Source organism: Oryctolagus cuniculus, chromosome 8 (assembly GCF_051225735.1).
Source record: "Oryctolagus cuniculus isolate XC-2025 breed Fujian yellow rabbit chromosome 8, ASM5122573v1, whole genome shotgun sequence".
NCBI classification, from domain to species: Eukaryota; Metazoa; Chordata; class Mammalia; order Lagomorpha; family Leporidae; genus Oryctolagus; species Oryctolagus cuniculus.
Genome location: NC_142874.1, coordinates 99,535,211 through 99,556,214, shown reverse-complemented (window position 1 = coordinate 99,556,214; position 21,004 = coordinate 99,535,211). Strand labels below are relative to the sequence as shown.

Genomic DNA, 21,004 nt, shown 5'->3' with positions numbered 1-21,004 from the left:
AGTCCTGCTCTTTTTATAAAACACTCTCACAGGAAGTAACTGGGTCCCCCTACATTAACCCCTTCTGAGGGCAGTGCCTCAGAAGGTACACATCCTAAAGTTTCTACCATATCTTAATAGTGCCACCTTGGGGAAGTCTCCAACACATGGACTCTTGGAAGAGAAAAACCATATTCAAATCAATGCATCTTGCCGGTGCCGCAGCTCACTACGCTAATCCTCCGCCTTGCAGCACCGGCACACCGGGTTCTAGTCCCGATTGGGGTGCCGGATTCTGTCCTGGTTGCCCCTCTTCCAGGCCAGCTCTCTGCTGTGGCCAGGGAGTGCAGTGGAGGATGGCCCAAGTACTTGGGCCCCGCACCCCATGGGAGACCAGGATGAGTACCTGGCTCCTGCCTTCGGATCAGCGCAGTACGCCGGCCGAGGCGGCCATTGGAGGGTGAACCAAAGGCAAAAGGAAGACCTTTGTCTCTGTCTCTCTCTCTCTCTGTCCACTCTGCCTGTCAAAAAAAAAAAAAATCAATGCATCTTGAAATCACAGTTTCAGAAATATAAGATGGGCTGGTGCTGTGATGTCACAGGTAATGCTTCTGCCTGCAATGCTGGCATCCCATGTGGGCGCTGGTTCTAGTCCCAGCTGCTCCACTTCCAATCTAGCTCTCTGTGTGGCTTGGGAAAGCAGTGAAAGATGGCCAAGTTCTTGGGCCCTTGCACCCACGTGGGAGACCTGGAAGACACTCCTGGCTCCTGGATTCAGATCAGCCCAGATCTGGATGTTGTGACCATTTAGGAAGTGAAACAATAAATGGAAGATCTTTCTCTCTCTCTCCCTCTCTCTCTGCCATCAAATAAATAAATAAATCTTTTTTAAAAAAGAAATATAAGGGGTTTATGAAGGAATCTCGTCCAACTCCTCTTTTAGGTGAGGACAGAGAAGCATGAAAATGTTAAACAACTTGCTCATGTCATACATTTGCCAAGTTCCAAACCACAGTCCAGAACTCCTGTCTTTTCCCTGTCTCTGCATTCCCAAAGCTTCAGCACTGTGTACCAGGTCCATAATTTCTGATATATTTTATCACCACTTTTACTGTCATTTGTATGTATTTTATGGAGACTGATTAATATTTTTAGTTAAACATGTTAATTAGAATAAACTATGTATCATCTCAGTAAAGGGAAACTAGTGTCAATCACATGAGTAGAAGGTCACCAATACATGTGAGATGAACTCCTAACAATGTTTCAACATTTACTTAGATTTTTTTTTCTTGTCAGAAGTCTGGACTTAAAACTACCTTTTATAAAAAAAATAATGGACATTCACAAAAGCTGATGTATGCATCATAGTGGCAGAAAATGGAGGCCATTTCCTTTAGTGAGGAAATAATCCGACAGAAACAGAACTGAGAGAGATCTCCCAACCTCTGGTCCACCCCCCAAATGCTTACAGTAGGTGGGACTTCGTCAGGCTAGAACCAAGAGCCAGAATCTGAGACTCCCAACATGGGTGGCAGGGACCCAAATACTTGAGCCACCAACTGCTGTCTCCCAGGGTACACATTACTTGGAATCTAAATTCAGGAGCGGAGCCAGGCGTTGAACTCCCATCTGGGATGTGAGTGCCCCAAGTGGCAGCCCAACAGCTACAATGAATATCCTCCCTAATTCCAATTTTTTGACTCCCCTAGATCTTGATTTCCAACTCTACATCATTTGATAAAACAATTTACTAGTCATGTGGCTCACTTCCTGCCTTCCTAATGCTCTGCTTCTCCTCTGTACTAATACTAGGTTGGGTGGGACAGTCGTTTGTGTCCAGTTAATGTGTTGTATTATACAACACTGGCTTCTTGGAGAGTGTGCCAGGATCCACAGGTACTGTGGCAGGATTTTCAAAGACCTTGACAGCATCTGAAAAGTTATTGTTTGATTCCATCAGGCCCTGATCTCATTTCTTCAAAATGAAAACTGACAACTCTAGTTTAGCATGGCTTATATGAAATGCAACTAGGGCAGACTTGATTCACAGTCCAAATTTTTCAGAATGTGGAAAAAATAGGTTACATAATGAAGAAAATGGGTCATAACCCTTGATTTCTTTCAGTCCCTGAAGCTACCCTGTATCATTAACCATGTTTATTCATTACTTATCTCATGCATAAAGATTTGATTCTATGTTATGAAGCAACTCAAACACTGAGAAATAAAGTACTACTTAAGTAAAATTTAAATCTTAAGTCTTCAAAATGTTATAGAAAAGCAATTTATGTATTTTAAAAAGTGGTTCACTTCCCACTATATTTACAACATTATTTCATTATTTAAAAATGCAAACATTTGCCTTTACCATTAAATAATTCATTTGTTATAGATGACAATTTAAGAAATATATTAAATGGGCATATTTTAGAGATTTCATGAGGGAAGCAATACTCACTAATGTATTAGTAATTTCATCTTTATCCCAGCTCCCACTATTTCCAGTGAAGAAACAGAAAAGCTACACAACACAAAATCAAAGAGAATGCAACTATAGACAATAGTAGATGAAGGCTGTTAAAAAGAAACACTTGGCAATTCTCCTCTCCCACCCCATTCCCACCCTCCTACCCACTCTACCTCCTTCCTCTTCCCTTTCTTATCCTCACTCTTATTCTTTACTAAGATCTATTTTCAATTAACTTTATGCATATATGATTAATCTATGTTATATGTAGTGTTCAATGATTTGTATGAAAGAGAAAAAGGTAAGGAAAATACCCTAGGAAAAAGAAAGGAAAGGATAGCCAAAAATATACACTAAAAAGCTGTTCCTCAATAGTCAAGAGAAGGGGTGTTCAGAATCATTGCTTCTCATAGTATCAATTTCATTTCTACCTGTTGCCTTTTAGTTGCTCTATTTGTTATTGGATGTCAGGGAGAACATATAGAATTTGTCCCTTTGAGATTGGCTTATTTTGCTAAGTATGATGATTTCCAGTTTCATCTATTTTGTTGCAAATGCCCAGACACCTTTTTTTTTGTTACTTCTGTGTAGTATTCCATGGTGTACATATCCCACAATTTTTTTTATCCAGTCTTTAGTTGATGGGCATTTGGTTTGAATCCATGTCTTTGTTATTGTGAATTGAGCTGTGATGAACATGGAGGTACAGAAGCTCTTTCATATGCTAATTTCATTTCTGTTGGGTAGATTCCCAGGAGCAGGATGGCTGGGTCATACAATTTTGAAAAGCATGAAGGGCGTAGCTGCAAAGCAGTATAGACCTACATACTCTCCTACGGACTCCTTCTAAGGGCACAGATAAACAAAATGCTATAGGACCCCAAAATCCCTTACCCTGGTTGATAAAAATAGCAGCTTAAGTGTTATAAAGACCAAATAGATAGGATTAAGTACTAAAGTGACCATATAGATAGGATCCAGTGAACAAGTAATCATATAAATAGGATTAAGTTTATGGAAACAATAATAAACAAAATTAAAAAGAAAAGGCTCCAACATAGGAAGCAGTCAATAGAGCAGACTCATAGAAGAACAATTGCTTTCAGTAGCATTCTGACCTCAGAATCATCCATTAAGCCACTCTTGTCAGGCTGGAAAGTCCAGGAGGAGCATATCAGGCATGGAAAACCAAGACACTCCAGCAAAGGATGTTCTACACCAAGAACCTCTATGGGTGAGACCCCAGTGGAAAGAAGGGGCCACCAAAGAAGGATGTACTTCTCTGTGAAGGGAAGAGAGAACTTCTACTTTGTTTATGGCTTTGTGGAGCTAATGGATTCAAAAGACTTCCATAGCAGAGACAGATCATGTCAAAAGCCTTGGGCGATTACTGATGTCATGCCTAAGAGTGTTATTTGTTATATAAATGACAAGAGTCACTGTGCCCTAACTTCCCATGCAGGACCTCTGTCCCCAAAGAGTTGTACAATGACACTTAATAGTAAAACTTGTTCTCAAGAATCACTTCCTTTTAGTATATTAAAAGGAGGATATTATTATGTCTCATAAATTATAGTTATGTCCAAGAGCTCACGAAAGAAGTAACATCCTTGGGTTCTTCTTTAAAGACAATTAAGTTTTTAAAATGAAAGAAGGGGGAGGAAGGAAGGGAAAAGAAGGGGGAGAAAAAGTAAAATCACCTTCAAGATGCAGTAACATAGATGAGCCCTTGTATAGACAGTTGAGGAACACTTCACTTTTTTTTTTTTTTTTAAACTCCAATTGTTCTTTTATTCTTTTTCTTTCTTTCTTTTTATTTCTCTTTCTTGGATAAAACAAGACAGAGAGCAGGAAGGGGGAGAATGGGTGGGAAGAATTAAAATGTATATAATATTGTATTTATGAGACACATACAAATTAAAAATAAATAAAAAACACTTGAATATGGAAACAAGATGATGAATTATTAAAAGCTAAGATTTTAGATAAAAGAGTTCTTATCTAAAATTTTATATGCAGTGCATCAATTGACTCCATAAAGAGAATAAAGATACTTTCTCATGTACAAGCTCACTAAAATTTTACCTTCCACACTTATCCATTCTGAAGAAGATACTAAGCAGTATGGTTCACCAACATAGGGGCAATGCAGAGTAAAACATAGAAGGAGACAGTTGGTATTTGGAAATGCAGGGTGTCCAGCAAAAGTAAGAGGCAGAGTGCATTTCTGGGAAAACTTAGGTAGATACTTCACTTATATGACAAGTCCAGGGGCCACCAACAGAGCTGGGGCAGAGGTCTCTGAATGGAGTTAGTTCAATGGACAACAGAGAGATCACATGATGCATTTGGCTTTTTGGGGAAAAGTTTTAGAATTTTGAAGAAGCGTTAGGGGATACCTCAATGCCAGTATGTGGAAACCCAAGGAGATGAGAAATGGGAGGTGGCAGGGAAGAGCTGTGCAGGATGGCAAATTATTACCTTCAATAAAAACAAAAAGTTATCCAATTACCCACTTGCAAATTCTTGCTTATATAAGTACATCAATTCATAGGATAATTCACCTTTGAATAATATTCAAACAAAGGGCTAATGCATCTAATAGAAATTCAACCAAAGAGTGTTATATTACTTTGTTGGAAAGATGGCAGGGTGGGAATGAAATTCAAACTTGGAATGACTGAAATGTTAAGAATAGAATAATAATTTAGAAATTAATAGGCAAAAATTTAATAAGCATCAAAATTGGTTGATTTAAGGGTTAGATAGAGGGGTGTAAGGAATTATGTGACTTTTTAAAATGTCATATTTTATCATTCTGGTGAAATTGTGCTACCCTTTTAATTAATCTGAAAATTGAGTAAATGTCTCAACATTATTAATATATGTTGTTAAATACATTTACTTTAAAATAAATTAATTTCTGTAAATATCCCAAAGGAGATTTTTTATACCATTGAATGTAAAATGTAGCAAGAATATTTCATTGCCACAAAATATTCAAGTTCTTTTTGTCTGCTATATGTTTTCAATGATTCAAAGTATTTTTGAGACTTCTGTAGCATTAAAATGCTCTAGTTTCTGCCTACCATTCCATGTCTTACAAGACACCAAGGATTTTCCCCTGAAATCTTCCTTCTCTGTTCTTTATCGCATACTTGCATTAAGTCGGTTTTAATTAGTGCTTTTGCAGTGGCTCACTCTCTACTGAAATATAAAAATACATGGTGTATTATAGGATCTGTTCTGAATTGATGACCTTCTTTATGCTGAATTTCTAAAGGAAATCTTACCTCTTTCAATAGTAAAGTATTGGCTACCAAATGTAAAGGCAACAGAGTCAATATTATTTTAAATGTTCTAATTGAACTCTGAACTATTTAGACGAAGGCAGATCATGCATGAGGCATGGCTATTTAACAAAATGAAATATCAGTGCTTAGTGCACTGAGATATTCTACAAAAATTGTGCACTTTTACTCATGGAAGCAGGGAATCTATACAAGGGAAATAATACAGAAAGAGAGATTCTTTGTTCCGTCAAATACAAGGAAAACGTGCTCTTTTTCTGCAGCATTTAACTAGTCTCTACTGCATAGCCTCCCTAAGATCATAGGGGTGAGGATAATGCCCCATTTTCACTTTCGAGCCTGTGATTAAGTCACATTCACATCATTTCGAGAGATGGACTCAGGCTGGGGTGTTCCTCATGGCTCTGAGCCAGGAAGATGCAAGTGGAGAGCATAGCATGACAGATACGTCTTTTAAAGCAACTGCCCCACTTTGATTCTAGGGTATTAGAATCCCTAGTTCAAGCCACTGTCAACACTTTATTTTTACATGGTTCAAAATGCTTTACAAGAACTTTCCTACCTGTCTGGTTCAACCTCACACAATTAGGAGGCCAAATAAGACACCACTATCCTTGTTTGTGTGGTTGTTATCTGAGATGCAGACAGATCAGGAGGTGGAGAGAGAGTAGAATAATTTTAAAGTATTCAAATTCTCAAGTTCAAGTACAAACTTGGCATTATCCTTAGAAGGAATCAAGAACATACCCCACACACATACGAGTATAATTCTATTTTCTAAATGTGCAACGAAAGTGCAGAATAAAATATACAATTGTGTTGAAGCTTTTTCCTGAATTCATAGCAGCTTTTTCTCTTTGTGTATCCTCAAACCAATGGAATTTAGAAGTACAAAAAGAAAAATGGTGAGCGCCATTTTGTTACTTTGGAAACACACCCCCTACACAGCAAGTCTGGGGAGTGGGCTCCATGCACTCACAGGCCCACCTTGACAAGCCAAACTAAATCAAGCACACACTCCACTCACTATTCCCTATCTCAGCCCCTTTTCTTTTTCAAAGCACTCATCACAAGCCCAGACATTCACTTATTTTATTCCACTTGTAAGGGGGCCTGCTCAGCTCCATTCCTCTCCCACCACGAGAGGGCGCAGTCCAGGAAGGCAGAGGCAGCAAAGCCCTGGTTCACCACCTTGAGTACCCAGGATTGCCCTGGCTCAAAGGAGGGCATTCATATAGCGCGGACATCTTAATCTTATGTTTCCACATCTAATCTCCCAGCTGGTTCATGGCTGTACTCTCTTAGAGCAGCTGATCACAGTATACATAGGAAAACAACTACATCATTGAAGACAGTGATGATTAATGGTTTTGGGGGTGATGCTAGGCATGCAGTTACTAGTGGCTTACATATTACTGCATTTGCACCCTGATTTGTAAGGAGGGTGTTTCTGTCTGCTTTGCGGGTGGAACTGATTCTCAGAAGAGCGTTGTATTCTGGGCTGATGCACCTCTCACTACATCCACATGAACCTAAAAACTGTCTTCACCCATACCAAATGCAGGCTGCCTCCTACTAGGTAATGGTCCCGTCAATAAAGAAGAGTCCAACAGATTCCATCCAAAGGGCTACCTGTCTACTTTCACTTTTGTGCCTGGATTCAAGACTACCCCCTTCTTTAGAATTCAACAGATGTTTCGGCATTAACTAAAGTCCCCCATTATTTTTCATCTCCTGGAGGAGGGGAGAGAAAAAGGGGGGAGGAGACACTTACAAAGGGCAGCCTGTGATGCTACATCAGCCTTAGAGCTGCAGCCCAGGCCGAACAGTGCTGCCCAGAGCGGAATGAAAGAGCTACTTTGTTAGTAATGGGAGAGAGTGTTAGGGGACGCAACGTTTAGCTACAAGAAAGTCAAGCCTCAGGCAGAAATCAGGGCAATTATTGAACGGATCTGGGGGCATCACATTCACTTTGCACACCCGAGATGACGGCCTTGTGCTCAGAGGCAGATGAGGGCATTTATGCGAGCGCCCCACCTCAATGCAGCCCCCCGCCCGTTTACCCAGTGTCCAGAATCAAAGGGAGCTCTGCATTCAGCCTGGCCCTGCCTCGGGGTTGACAAATGTGAGATGAGCCCCTCCTCATCACCACCTGGCTCCCTCTGGACCGTCTAATGGTTCGGAGGGCAGAGGAATAATACAATTTGTCAGGAAAGGGACAAATGTTGCAATAACGATGTCCACCTACACTGAGCAACGCTGGCTCTAATTGTCTCTACAAGTCAACCTAGCAGGAGTGCAGCAGGGGAAGCGGGTGATCCAAAAGAAATTATTTTCTTATCTTTTATTGAAAATTTCAAGGAAAACGCATGCCACAGTCCCTTGGGAGAGACCAGCGAAGTGCTAGACAGGGAAGATGGATGTCTCCAAGAGTCCCTGCACATCTAACTGTAAGATATTGACAACACTATCATAACTTTCTGCCTTACATGTCTTTATTAGAGAAACAAGATTTATGTTTTGGTGTAGAGGGCAAAGGAAACTCACATGTCCATCAGAGGCACTCTGTCCATCACTTGGCCTATCTGATTAGAGGTACAGAAGGCAGAATATGAAAGAGAAAGTTACATTCTTTTGGGTGGCCCAGGCTCCCTGCCTTGCCATTTAGTTTGATCCAGTCCCTTAAGCTTTCTGGCACAGAGTCTTACTTTTTTTGGTTTCTGATAGAAGTTCCTGCAGGAACTAGTCACTTTCTAGCTCCCTGATTTTCAAAAACGAATGTGCACATATGGTTAGCATCAGACTCTCTTGTATCCAGCCATAAATCTGTACACTACAGGAAACGTACATATATTTTCAATCATTCACATATCACGGGTTGAACTCGTATTGCCCTGGAGGAAATTAGGCACATTAAAAATTCACAATCAAATTGGGTTTCCATCTCTTCCTTTTCTTTGTAAACTTAAAATGTTCAGAGCTGGTTAAGTGGTGTCCAGGAGATACCGCTGGTTATTAACTTGAAGCTTTCCTAATGGCTTTCAGCAGGGGCAATCATGGATCCTAGACCAGTCATTATTTTCCTTCCAACTGGTCCCCTCCTGCCTGCACCCACTGCTCCTGTCTTCATTAGGGAGGTTACCATTCCTTCCCTAACAAGCCCAACAGTCTTCTAACTGACCTCCTGGGCCTTTTGTCTTCACTCCCTCCCATCAGTTTTCCACAAGGCCATAGGACGTTTTCTTCTACAGCACAATTCTACAGTCAATGCCCCCATGCAAAGCCTCATCTCTTTCCTCACAAAGCAAATGCCAACTTTTGGTTGGCCAAGGGCCCTGCGTGATCTCCTTTGACTACTCTTTCATCATTGCTTTTCTTGCCTGACCTGCATTGAAGTCAGGCCAACTCACTTGTAACTCTTCAAAGGGAGGGTACTGGTTTAAACCTTTTTATGTTCGCATATCATTCTCTTCTCCTCCACACCGCGCTTCTCAATCTTCTTCCCTTTATGCGCAATTCAGAGCAAGCATTGGCTTTACCATGAGGGCTGCCCTGAACACTCCATGTGGGACAGCTATTCCACCACTGTTGTCCTCTGGACCCGCTTTAATTGTCTCACATTTTATTGTATGCTTCTGTGAGGCTCCCTCCCCTTGTCCAGATTATAAACCCTTTCAAGGATTGACCTTTACCTGGTCAGGGTCTTTTTAAAGTGTTGAGCATTGCACCTGGCACATCTTAGTGAACACTTGACGACTTTGTGTTGGATAAATGAACACATTAAGAGGACATCGAGTGTCCCGTCCCGCAGGACGTCAACTAGGGCCGAGCACCTAGAAGGAGAAATGAAGGGACAGGAGACACAAAGATGGCAGCAAGACAAGGGTCCTGATCAAGCTGCAGTTTATATTTTTCAACCACACACTTATATATCATAAAGGCAGGGTGTCGGGCGGGGGAAGGAGGGGCGTTTAGGAGGGCAGGACTTTGGGCGGGGGAAGGAGGGGGAGCTTATCTTGTAGCTGCAATGCTTGTGCAAGTAGGGGAAAGGTTACAAGGTCTTAAGGCACAAGGTCACACAGGTTGCGTTATCAGTACTCTCCGGCCTGGGCTGTCTAGCCCTGCCTCAGTAGTTTTCCACTAAGAGGCCACGTGCTGCGTGGTCCCTGACGATCGAGGTAGACAGCACTGTATTTGGTCTGATATGAGAATGAGTAGGAAGTTAAGCATTGTCCCTATGACCCCCCTGCCACGCCCAAAATGTACTGATGCCTGAAAACCTCCCATTCATGATTTATTCTGTAAATGATTTATAGCCTTGTTCCTGGGAGTCTATTAAAGTGCAAATACTCTTGTAAGACTTAACACCCTGAGTCACCAAATCCTGACCTTGAATTAGTTTTTAGGTTCTCATTTTGACCACAGAGGAGAGCAAAAGACTGTAAGATATCAGTGGCAAGAGAAAGGGCAGGTAGCACAAGGGTGAGGCAGGAGTGGACAGGGAACAGGGTGGAAGAATGAACATATGTTGATCAGCTTCTTAACCGCCCCTGGTACCAGCCCTTACTTTCCACCTACATATCCAGATTCTCCCCATTTCTTTCACTTATAGAAATTGAACCAAAGTGAACGAGGCACTTTTTTTTCTTTCATAGACACAGTGAATCTTGGTGAAGAGGAAGGGAAGAATCTTATGTGACTTTCTGATAAAACCATCTTCCCTCGTCACTACAACTCAATTCCCCAAACTCATGCCAATGCCCTTGCCACTATCTAACCTCTTGGTCTACTGTGCCCTGGACTTTCCTGGGTTTTTAAATTTGATTTAATAATCCTGAGACATGGACTGTTCCATGTTCTTTAATGGCCTCTCTCTCCTCTGCTTCAAAAATCTCCCACAGTATCACGACTGCAACCCACTTGGCTTTTTCTTGCTCTCTGGAGAGGCCTATATGAGTCCTGACCTATATTTTCCTGCTGACCTCCAACACTGCTTCTCAGGCCTGGTTTCCAACTTTTTCCCCTCAAAAGTTCTCTTTCTGGAATGGTCTTTCATCAACCTCATCATTCAGATCTGATCTAATATCTAGTTATTCTGATTACACCACAATTGTGCAGAGAGTCTTTTTTTTTTTTTTTTTTTTTTGACAGGCATAGTGGACAGTGAGAGAGAGAGACAGAGAGAAAGGTCTTCCTTTGCCGTTGGTTCACTCTCCAATGGCCACTGCGGCCGGCGCACTGCGCTGATCCGAAGGGAGGAGCCAGGGGCTTCTCCTGGTCTCCCATGGGGTGCAGGGCCCAAGCACTTGGGTCATCCTCCACTGCACTCCCAGGCCACAGTAGAGAGCTGGCCCGGAAGAGGGACAACCGGGACAGAATCCGGCGCCCCTACTGGGACTAGAACCCGGTGTGCTGGCGCCGCAAGGCGGAGGATTAGCCTAGTGAGCCGCGGCGCCGGCCATGCAGAGAGTCTTACTACCTTTGCACTTTGTAGAAGATAACACGATTCAGAATAATCAGCTAAATTCCTTCAGCCAGTGTTTAGAAGGAAGCTTGAAAGGCACACAGATTGGGCAAAGTATTCTCTAAGACTCTCATATAGCTCATCTTTGTTCCTTCTGGTTGTGGTTGTTAAAAGCCACTTTATTTGAAAGGCAGAGAGAGAGAGAGACCAAGGTCTTCCATCCACTGGTTTGCTCCCCCAAATATCTGCAATAGCCAGGACTGGGCCAGACTGTACCAGGAGGCTGGAATTCAGTCTGAGTCTCCAAGTTGGGTGTCAGAGACCCAAGTACTTGAACCGTCATCTGCTGCCTCCAGGGCAGTAGTAGGAAGCTGGAATTAAAAACTGAGCTGGGAATCAAACCCAGGCACTCTGATATGGGATGCGGGCAATACAAGCAAGTCTTAACTACTGCACCAAACACCCATCCCTCTTTTTATAAAAAATATTTTTCATTGAAGGGAAGTTTCTCCAAAAGAGTGCCAAACTTTCCCACATGTCTATTCATGAGTCTGTGCAACAAGAGCCAAGGAAGCACAAGTTCATAAATTTCCTGGAACAGCCACCGGAGTCATCAGGCTGCACAGCCTCCATGGCAAGCCCCGCAAGTGTGCAGCTGTTAAATCAGCCGCTCAATGGCTCCCTAGTTGTCCTGTTAATGTAAGAGACACAGCCTGCAGGTGGAAAGAGCGAGTTCTCATCTTCAAAGAAAAGCCATTTCCTAATTTGCACCCGGACCCAAATGCAGAGTCAAATTTCTCTGTACCGTATTAAATAGTGGAGACACATTAGACAAATACAATTTCTTGTGCTCCCATCTGTGCATTAGCCCAGATAGCACACCGAGTTAATTCACTGAAGAGCTCACACAGTTGGTAAAAAAAGAAATTCTGAAATGAAGGACAGGTTCTTTTATGAATTCCTTAGAGTTAGTGTCAAGTCCCTTCCTCTTCAGTTTTCCTCCACCAGGAATATAGTCCTGGTAGAGAGAGAAAGTTACCAAAGAGAGACAGGCAAGATAAAAGGGGATAGAGGGTCAGACTGGTAAAGAAATTGGGCAAGTATCCAAAAGTCCCCTGCCTGCACAGGTTATTCTGTGCTCCCTCACCTTTCTTCTTGCTGACCAGTTTCCTACAACTCAAGTTGAATATGGGACCAGAGTATGCTCTGGGGACTACCAGCAGCTGTTTGAATTCTGTTAGCTAACGAAAGCTCTTATCTGAATTTACTTGTCAGATGATGATAAAAGCAAAGTATAAAGAAAATACCAGTAACTATGGTACCTAGAGCCAACCATTCCTGTGTTTAACATGGATACAGAGCTTATGATTGTGAGCGTGTGGTCATGAACACTCTCATGATGTCAGTTTTCTCTAACCCTTAGTCCACATTCTATTCTAATAAAATATACATGTACATGTCAAAGGTAATTTAAATTACTCCCTATAAGAGAATATTAATAACTATAACCTTAGCCACATGTGCAAATGGGCAGGCGGAAACCTATAACCTAATATTTTGAGGTAATTTATTCAGGTTCAGTAAACTGTCTTTGAACTTAAGCAGGCTTCCTTCAAGGAGGTTATACAGTGCAGTGCAGGACAGAAAATGATCTGGGTAATTATGCTGAAAAGATAAAGAAAAGAATTTTGAAGATTATTGTGACCTTTCTTTTACAAGTGGGGAATAAGGGAAAGTCAAAATCTTCAGTACAATAATGTTTACTCATCATATTAAATTCATATACCCTTAAGCCTCACCCTTGATTATAAATCCACCTGAGGCCTGGCCATCACAGTCAAGAATTTCTTTCTTTTCTTATCTTGTTGATACTTTATCTTGAGCTGCTACAGACTTATTTTACCTCCTACATACAGTACCGGAAGCACACATGTAAAAGAGTCTTCCAAAATGCTTGGTTTGCAGTATTTTCATGATCAGTTATTTGTTTAACCTAGTCTAACATTTATTTGCTTCCTACTTCCAGTGACAAAGATTCTTCACTTGGCCAAGCCTTAGTCAGGCTGCTGCATTTTATGCTAGGCCCATGTGTGCTAAAATCTGCTTTTAGCAAAGAGCTGTGCTACTGCAGTTGAACAGGAATCTTCAGCTCTGGATATCTGATCTGATTCCTCCTCCTCCACTCTCCCTGGATGTGTCTCCCCCTGGCTTATCTTTAGCAGGATTCCTATTTGGTTGGTTAAGCCAGAATCACCTTTGCCCTTGATGTTTCCTCTTTGCAATTTTCTATTCACTGACCCCTATCCTTCTCTGGGGCTATAAGTTTTGTTTTTTCATTTGAGAGACAGAGAGACAGATAGACACAGAGAGAGCTCTGATGTTCTGGTTCACTCCCCGAATGCCCATGCAGGCAACGTTACCAGCATTTTAATGACTAGGCTAAACTCCCATCTTGCTCCTTGGCTATGAATTCTCACTTTCCCACGTCGTGTTCAGAGTTGAGCCCAATTTCTCTCCCTTACTGCAAGACCCCACTGCAGTGGTCTCTGTATTTCATCACAAGAGGCTTGAATTAAATCTTCTTTGCCATGCTTTAACAAGTATATTTAACTATTATTTCCTTTAATAGTAATCACAAATTTTTACTTCAACATTCCCAAATATATTAGGGCAATGATTCTCAAATTATTTGGCTTTCTGAAACCAAATCTCAGAGGAAAAAAGGAGGCTGAGAACATAGATGGCTCATAGCAAATGTTTGTTATCCCTAAATACAAGTTTCTGACTCTTTTTTTTTTTTTTTTTTTTTTTTTTGACAGGCAGAGTGGACAGTGAGAGAGAGAGACAGAGAGAAAGGTCTTCCTTTGCCGTTGGTTCACCCTCCAATGACCGCCACAGCCAGCGTGCTGTGGCTGGCGCACCACACTGATCCAAAGGCAGGAGCCAGGTGCTTCTCCTGGTCTCCCATGGGGTGCAGGGCCCAAGCACTTGAGCCATCCTCCACTGCACTCCCTGGCCACAGCAGAGAGCTGGCCTGGAAGAGGGGCAGCCGGGACAGAATCCAGCGCCCTGACCGGGACTAGAACCCAGTGTGCTGGCGCCGCAAGGCGGAGGATTAGCCTATTGAGCCGTGGCGCCGGCCTAAATACAAGTTTCTAAGAGAACCAAGTAACCAACCAACCAATGAACTGACTGACCCAAAAGAGCAAGTAGATAAGAAATAGAATGCATATGCTAAACCAAACAGCTATTGATTGAACTGATATTCCTTGAGAGTTGTTTATGAGCCAGTTACTTTTCTTGTCTCTAAGCACAAGTTATACACTATTCATAAGGTCAACTCTCTGACCCATAAGTTCTGTGCCTCATTTTATTAAGGCAATACTGATTTTTCAAATAAGGTTTATTATAGTTACCAGATCTCATTTCAATCTTGATGGGGAGTAATCTGCTGCATGGGCGTCTATGATGAGTAACTGGAAAGTTTCTGATAAATAGGATGGATTTGTTGGTTCAGTTCAGGAAGTGAAAGTAAAAGGCAACCCTAAGTGGGACAGAATCATTCTTTTTTTAAAACACCTTTACCACGAGACTACTTTTCAATTGCTTTTAAAATCACTTTTTAAAATTGATTTTTACTCTGGCAATTACCAAAAAGATAATAAGGTCTCTTTTTCTCTCATCCCCAATTCCAAACCTAATCAGATGATTAAAAAACCATGGATAGGAGTTGGCACGTTCAAATTAAAACTTGGGAAAATAAGTGAGAGACTTGCCAGAGGTCAGACACAGAAATGGGGAATGGTAGAGTGGAAGAGTTACGTCACTGTAAAGAACCTCTCAGCCTTTTTCTATAGAATGGACCGGCTCCTCCGCAGAAAACACTAGTCATTGCTTCTGTGGGCACAGGACTAAGGACACCTGCGATCACCAAATGCCTGCTCCTATGTCATTTTTATTAGCAATCCAAAAATAAGCATTTGCTTTCAAAACTTCTTTATCAAAATGTTTGCATATCATGACAAAGTCACAGGGCAACAGAGCCAAATCCCTAACATAATTAATCGTCCCTGCTTCTTGACAACCTAAGCATTGAATAGCATGTGCAATGCAAAGCAGTTTGGAAAGACTCATCACCTAGCAAAGAGCCTATCCTGCCACACGGTAACACTTCATGAAGATTCATCAAAGGCATATATTAGAACCAGTGGACTGCTTATGATGGCCTATGCTTCTGTTCCAGGAATCTAAAGGGTGTTACATTTCTTGTCTCATTTATTTCTTAGAATAGCTTTATGAGGCAGATTCCATGCCATTTCTCATCCTGTTGAAAAACCGAGGCCAAGGGAGTGGCTAAAGGTAAGTGCAAAATATTAAACTTAATCTCCAAATCTATACACTTACCCACAGTTAAATCTGGGCTGGGTGAACTCTATCTACTCCTCCTGTTCTACTGCATTTTTCTTCATTTATCTTAGAATGAGCACCACCAGGATACCTGCAGTATGAAGAGCTATCATTCCATGGCACAAAGAAAATAAATGAACTGCACATGGAAATGATTTTGCAAGGTAAAGAATAAATCTTTTCACATAAATTAGCACTGTAAGTCCTGAATTTGCATTAAGTTTAATCATGTGGTTTAGATGTGGCTCCCCACTCACAAAGCTCTTTGACCTACATTCTGGTATTTCCATTATTAATAAACTCCCAGTGTTTGACATCATGCACTTGTTGCATAGTGATTTTCACATTTAGTGGGAAGTAAAAATCATCCTCTTGATGACCATTTTGTAATTCTTCTTCCAAATGCTTTCTTGGGATGTTGTTCAGATAGATTAAAACTAATTTAAGGAAAAAGGCAGCAAGCATCTTCGGGTTCTAAGATAATTAACATCATGTAAAGTTTCTGTAATTGACATAACATTTAGTAGTTGCACTTCATCATTTGTGTGATGATTATTCATGAAGTTGAGTCAAGGCAGGAAAGCATTGGTAGTGGGCACCACGCCAGAGGAATGAGTAGGTTCATGTGTACTCACAGAACTGAGCGTATGCTTCCAGTGTTATGCAGGATCAGACAAAAAGGTGGTTGCTCTCTGTTGTTTTGTTGGAACCACACCAACTCTTTCCTCTGCCCTCATCTGTTATCAAAGACAAGTAAAACCACCATATAGGAACAGAGGAAATTCAAAGTAAAACAGAGAGAGAAAGAGATGGGGGAGTTGGGGGGAAGAGAGAGGGGGAAATAAGAAGAGAAAGCTGTATCTAAATAATTCAGTATGCAAATAATTCTGCATCCAACTGGCACTTGGGGACAAGAAGTATCATTTTCTCTGTCACCATACCAACTGTAAAACATTAGGGTTACACACCCAAGTATTCCCAATTTAAATGCTCTATGAGTCTGTTTACATCAGTCTTCTGTTTAACCTGGTATTTCACTTTACTTAAGTACATTTCCTCTGTGCTTCTCAGAATGATTCCAAATTCTAGAATTTGGCAACAGCGGACTGACTTGCTTGCTAAGGAGTCACTGCTTGGAGAAAGCTTGAACAATTAAAATCTCTCTTCCTGTGGTTCCTTTTCTACACCTAATACTCTGAGCATTAGATAGTCTGCTGCTTTTTCTCCCAAAGACAATGGCTTCTTGATCAATTACAGCAATCGATATTCACAAGAAGTGATTAGGAAACTTATTACTACACCTTTTTCAGTATGGAGGGGTGGTAGTTTAGGGAGGAGCAAAAAGTCAGGGAGAAACTGCCTTTAGGATGGGCTGCTTCTTCCAAACTCACCTATGCACATTTCCTCCACTCAGCTGAAGGACCAATGTGGACCTGTGCTTTGGACCCTCCTGGCTTTACAGCCTTAGTCATGCTATAGTGGTGATTTCCTTTCAAAAACAATGTCACCCTCTTTTGAAATATCAGCCTGTGGTTAGTGCTGTCTTTCAATATTCATTTCTAGAACTCTACAAGTCTGATTAGAAATGCCATGACAGGTGGTTTTCACTTAGATTTGCTGATAGTGTTTGGAAACCCCAGAGGCACTTCAAGTGATCTTGGAAGCTAGTTTTAGGATAAACATGGATAGGAATTTTTCAGAAACAAAAAAATCAAGAAATAAAGGATGAAACAAAATGCACTTCAAGGAATCATGCTGTGATCCAAGATGCACATTTGAGTAGTGGATGTGGAAGTATTTATAGTAACTTGAGGTCTGCCTTTTACTATGATAACATGAGTAGCTTTTCCTAAACAAGCACAGCTGGGCAGAACCCCGACTCCTGGTCATTTATAGAAACAAAAGGCGTTATCAAATACTTTGAGTCATTATAGAGAGAAAAACGTAAAGCTTTCAGTGGTAATGAAGAGAAAATCAAGCTTTCTTTTCAAAGATGATAAGCAGTTACAGGGCAGACTCTGCTATTCGTCACAGTCACAGGCCAACACAGAGTTCTCGCAGCACATGTGCAGTCAAATGTCTGAGATGAACCCCCCCCCCTTCCCCCTCCTCCCCACTCCTGCTCTCATGACTTCAGAATGCCTTTCTGCTGCCCACTTTCTGGAGTACCCATCTCATTAGGTGAGACCCAGTCATCTTCAGTATTTTGGACATCCCTAATTTTTCCTGAGATAGAGAGAGAGAGAGAGAGAGAGAGAGAGAGAGAGAGAGAGAGAGATTGGGAATTGGGATAATATAAACAAAAATAAAGACTTCCTTAGATTAGCTAAAGTCAATATTCCAACAGCTGAAACATTAAGATATCAAATTTGTGATAAATGATTGATGGAGCTGGAGAAATATTACATCCAGGTGGCTTTTTGGTTGGTGTCTAAATATGCCCTCAAGCTTACTTGATTTTATATCAGGAAAATTAAGATGACAAAGGAACCCTGTTACTATGAAAACATATACAGAAAAAGTAATAATTTCTCAAATGGATGAAAATCCTTAAGAATTCCCTAATAATTTCCAGAATACCCAGTATTTACTCCATTGGCTTTTTTTTTTTTTACCCAAAGGTTCGTCTTTGCTGTTAAACCCTGTTACTGGTGATAAAGAAATCCTAACTGAGCTCTTATCTAGAACCTTTTCTCTGAGCAAAGGTTGAGACTAAAAAAAAAATCCCTCCAACTCCCTGGAGGATATGCCACGGGCGCAGAAGCCTCATGCAATGGCTTGCCAACAGAGGGCTTCTAGTAAATGCTGTTTATGTTCACTCAATTCAAATAAATCGGTATTTATTGAGCACCACTCTATATAAGACAGCGGTGTTGCAGTAATATAATAAGGAAATCACCACCTCGCTACTCAAGATCTCTGTATGCAGGGATTTTACTCCTAGAGTCGTGCTTTTCTGGTTCATGGTAAAACAACAACTGCTCTTGATGACATACTGGATACTATAAATTTATATCCAAAGGATCCTGGCTCAGTACAATTTAGCTTCCAAAACAGAATCTCAGGACAGCTCCAATGGATTACATGGAACTTGTTTATTAGAGCATATACATAAAAAGGACTTGCTATTTAACAGCACATTTCCTTAATTTTGATGTGTCTTTTATGAAAAAATGATATATTTAATATTTCCCCTTTGAGAAATCCTAAATATGAATAACAAATATTAGATGTGGAAGCAAAGAATTGATAAGCATTTAGTACTCGTTAATTTATTCTACCTTTCTGTGTCTGATAAAAATCAGTCAGGTTAAAAAGTCTTATTGGAAAGTATTATGAACCTATACACTCCAAATATGGTGAAAACTCATTGATCTCAGTAACTTCAGCTTCCAATTCCTGTTTTTCTCCGTGGTTAACTTCATCAGCATGTCCCATATAAAATTCTAGGCAGTTTGCCTATTTTTATAAGCAATTTCATTGATAATGTCAGATGCATTTGTGTCAATGGGGACACATAACAAAAAAATCAATATTTTCATAACTCTAAAGATTCAAAGAATCTAATTTGTTCTAGCTATTTGCCCTTGCATATCTTTATTTTATAAAATGGTATTGATAAGTACATCCCATTAAAACTTGATACAACTATGTTTTATTGATGAATATGCTAAAACAATACTACCGTTTTAAATTGGTCTAAACTCGTGTATTGTTCATTTGTGTTATCTTTTAAATGGAATTCTCTTCTACAGTTTACTATAATGAGCTGAAATTATAAAAAGTTTCATACTGTGAATTTAACACAAAAGCAGAACATATTCTTTATCTTCATAGGAAGCCTCTGTAGTGAGCACAATAGAATTATAGATAAGATGGAAAAGAAACCTGAAACTTGAAGGAGGTCGGGAAAAGCGATGTGTAAGATAATCAAGGTCACATGTAACAAAGTGTTTCATCTTAAAATCGAGAAAATTCTCTGGCAAAGAACAAAAATGTCTATGGTCAAATTCTAGAAAATCGTCTGATTAACACTTAAGATCTGGAAACCAAAAACCAAGGCTATCCAGAAATTGAATTCTAGGTCACTTCCTATTAGCTGTTAAGATTTGCAGCCAGTTCTCTGCAAGATCTGCCTTTAATTCCAATACTGTTCTAGGACAGCATTTTTTCATATCCTTTGGGCAAATATGAATGACACTTCTGCCTTTCTCAATTACCAGACACACATTCCCCCCCCTAAAATCACTTCTCCACTCATTTCTATCTAAACAAATTACTTTGCATCCTCCAAACTTTACAACAGAATCATTTCCACATGATCTTTTCAGAACATTGTTGATTCATTACCCTGAAAAATATCTCTACTACTGAGGGCAATTTAATAGCTAAAGTTTGTTTTTCATAAAGCTAAGGTAAACCCTAGCAAACTGTGCAATATAATATCCAGATCAATGGCCATGCACACACACAGCATGAGAAAGGACAGGGGAGACCCCAACAAGTCCATCTTCTACCTCTTTTCTCTGTGTCTCCCTTTTGCAACATACTTATTTTCCAATGACTTTAGAAAAATAAATTCAGCATCTTTATTGAACATCTATTTATCTATGTGAATGTTTGGTGTTATTTGAGGTACTATGGTAGATTACAAAAAAAAAAAACCCTATATTTCTTGTGTTCCTGTTCTGAAGTGGCATTTCTATTATTTGGTATTTGGTCTAAAATGAGAATCAGAAAGTAAAAACCAAAATGACTTCACACTTGTTCTATTGCATGCCCCCTACATCCCCTACACACACAATGGTTAACACAATAGTCTTCATCAGACTATGAAATGTAATCATGTTTGGCAAACAAATGTTTATGAATAATTTAGGGGAACTATTTCAGGCCCCCAAAGAAGCACTCATTTTACTATGTTTTCCAAAGCTCGTGGTAAGCTAATTACGCTGCATGGACGAGTTGCTATTATGGATTTTATGGTTCATTTTACTGAAATACATTCCTCCTTCTTTATTATCTAGGACTTGGCTGCTCTTTCCTTCTCATACTTTACTACCAGGACAGGAAATCAAGTTGATAATGTCCTACGGATCATAACAAGTTCATCTATTTGCACCCGTCAAAGATCCGTGGTAACAGCCAGGGCCAACTGAGCACAACGTGTCAGATGTGCTGACTGGTCCCCAGACAGCAGGCAACACGAAACAAAAAAGAGAAGTTCAAGACCTCACTGACGACAACAAGCTGCAGCAACAGCTTCCCAGCTGAGTGACACCAAGCCCATAATGGAAACATTACTCGTTTAGGTAGGTGCACATGAAATATTAATTTCCTGGATTGTCTGCATTTGCATAGTAATAATAAGTT

General features: G+C 40.5%; 1 protein-coding gene across 2 annotated transcripts in view; it reads right to left on the bottom strand.

Annotated features, from left to right (window-relative positions):
• The window catches only part of UNC5C (unc-5 netrin receptor C), a 378,756-nt gene that overhangs the window by 222,987 nt on the left and 134,765 nt on the right, over positions 1 to 21,004 (bottom strand). The window lies entirely within an intron of this gene.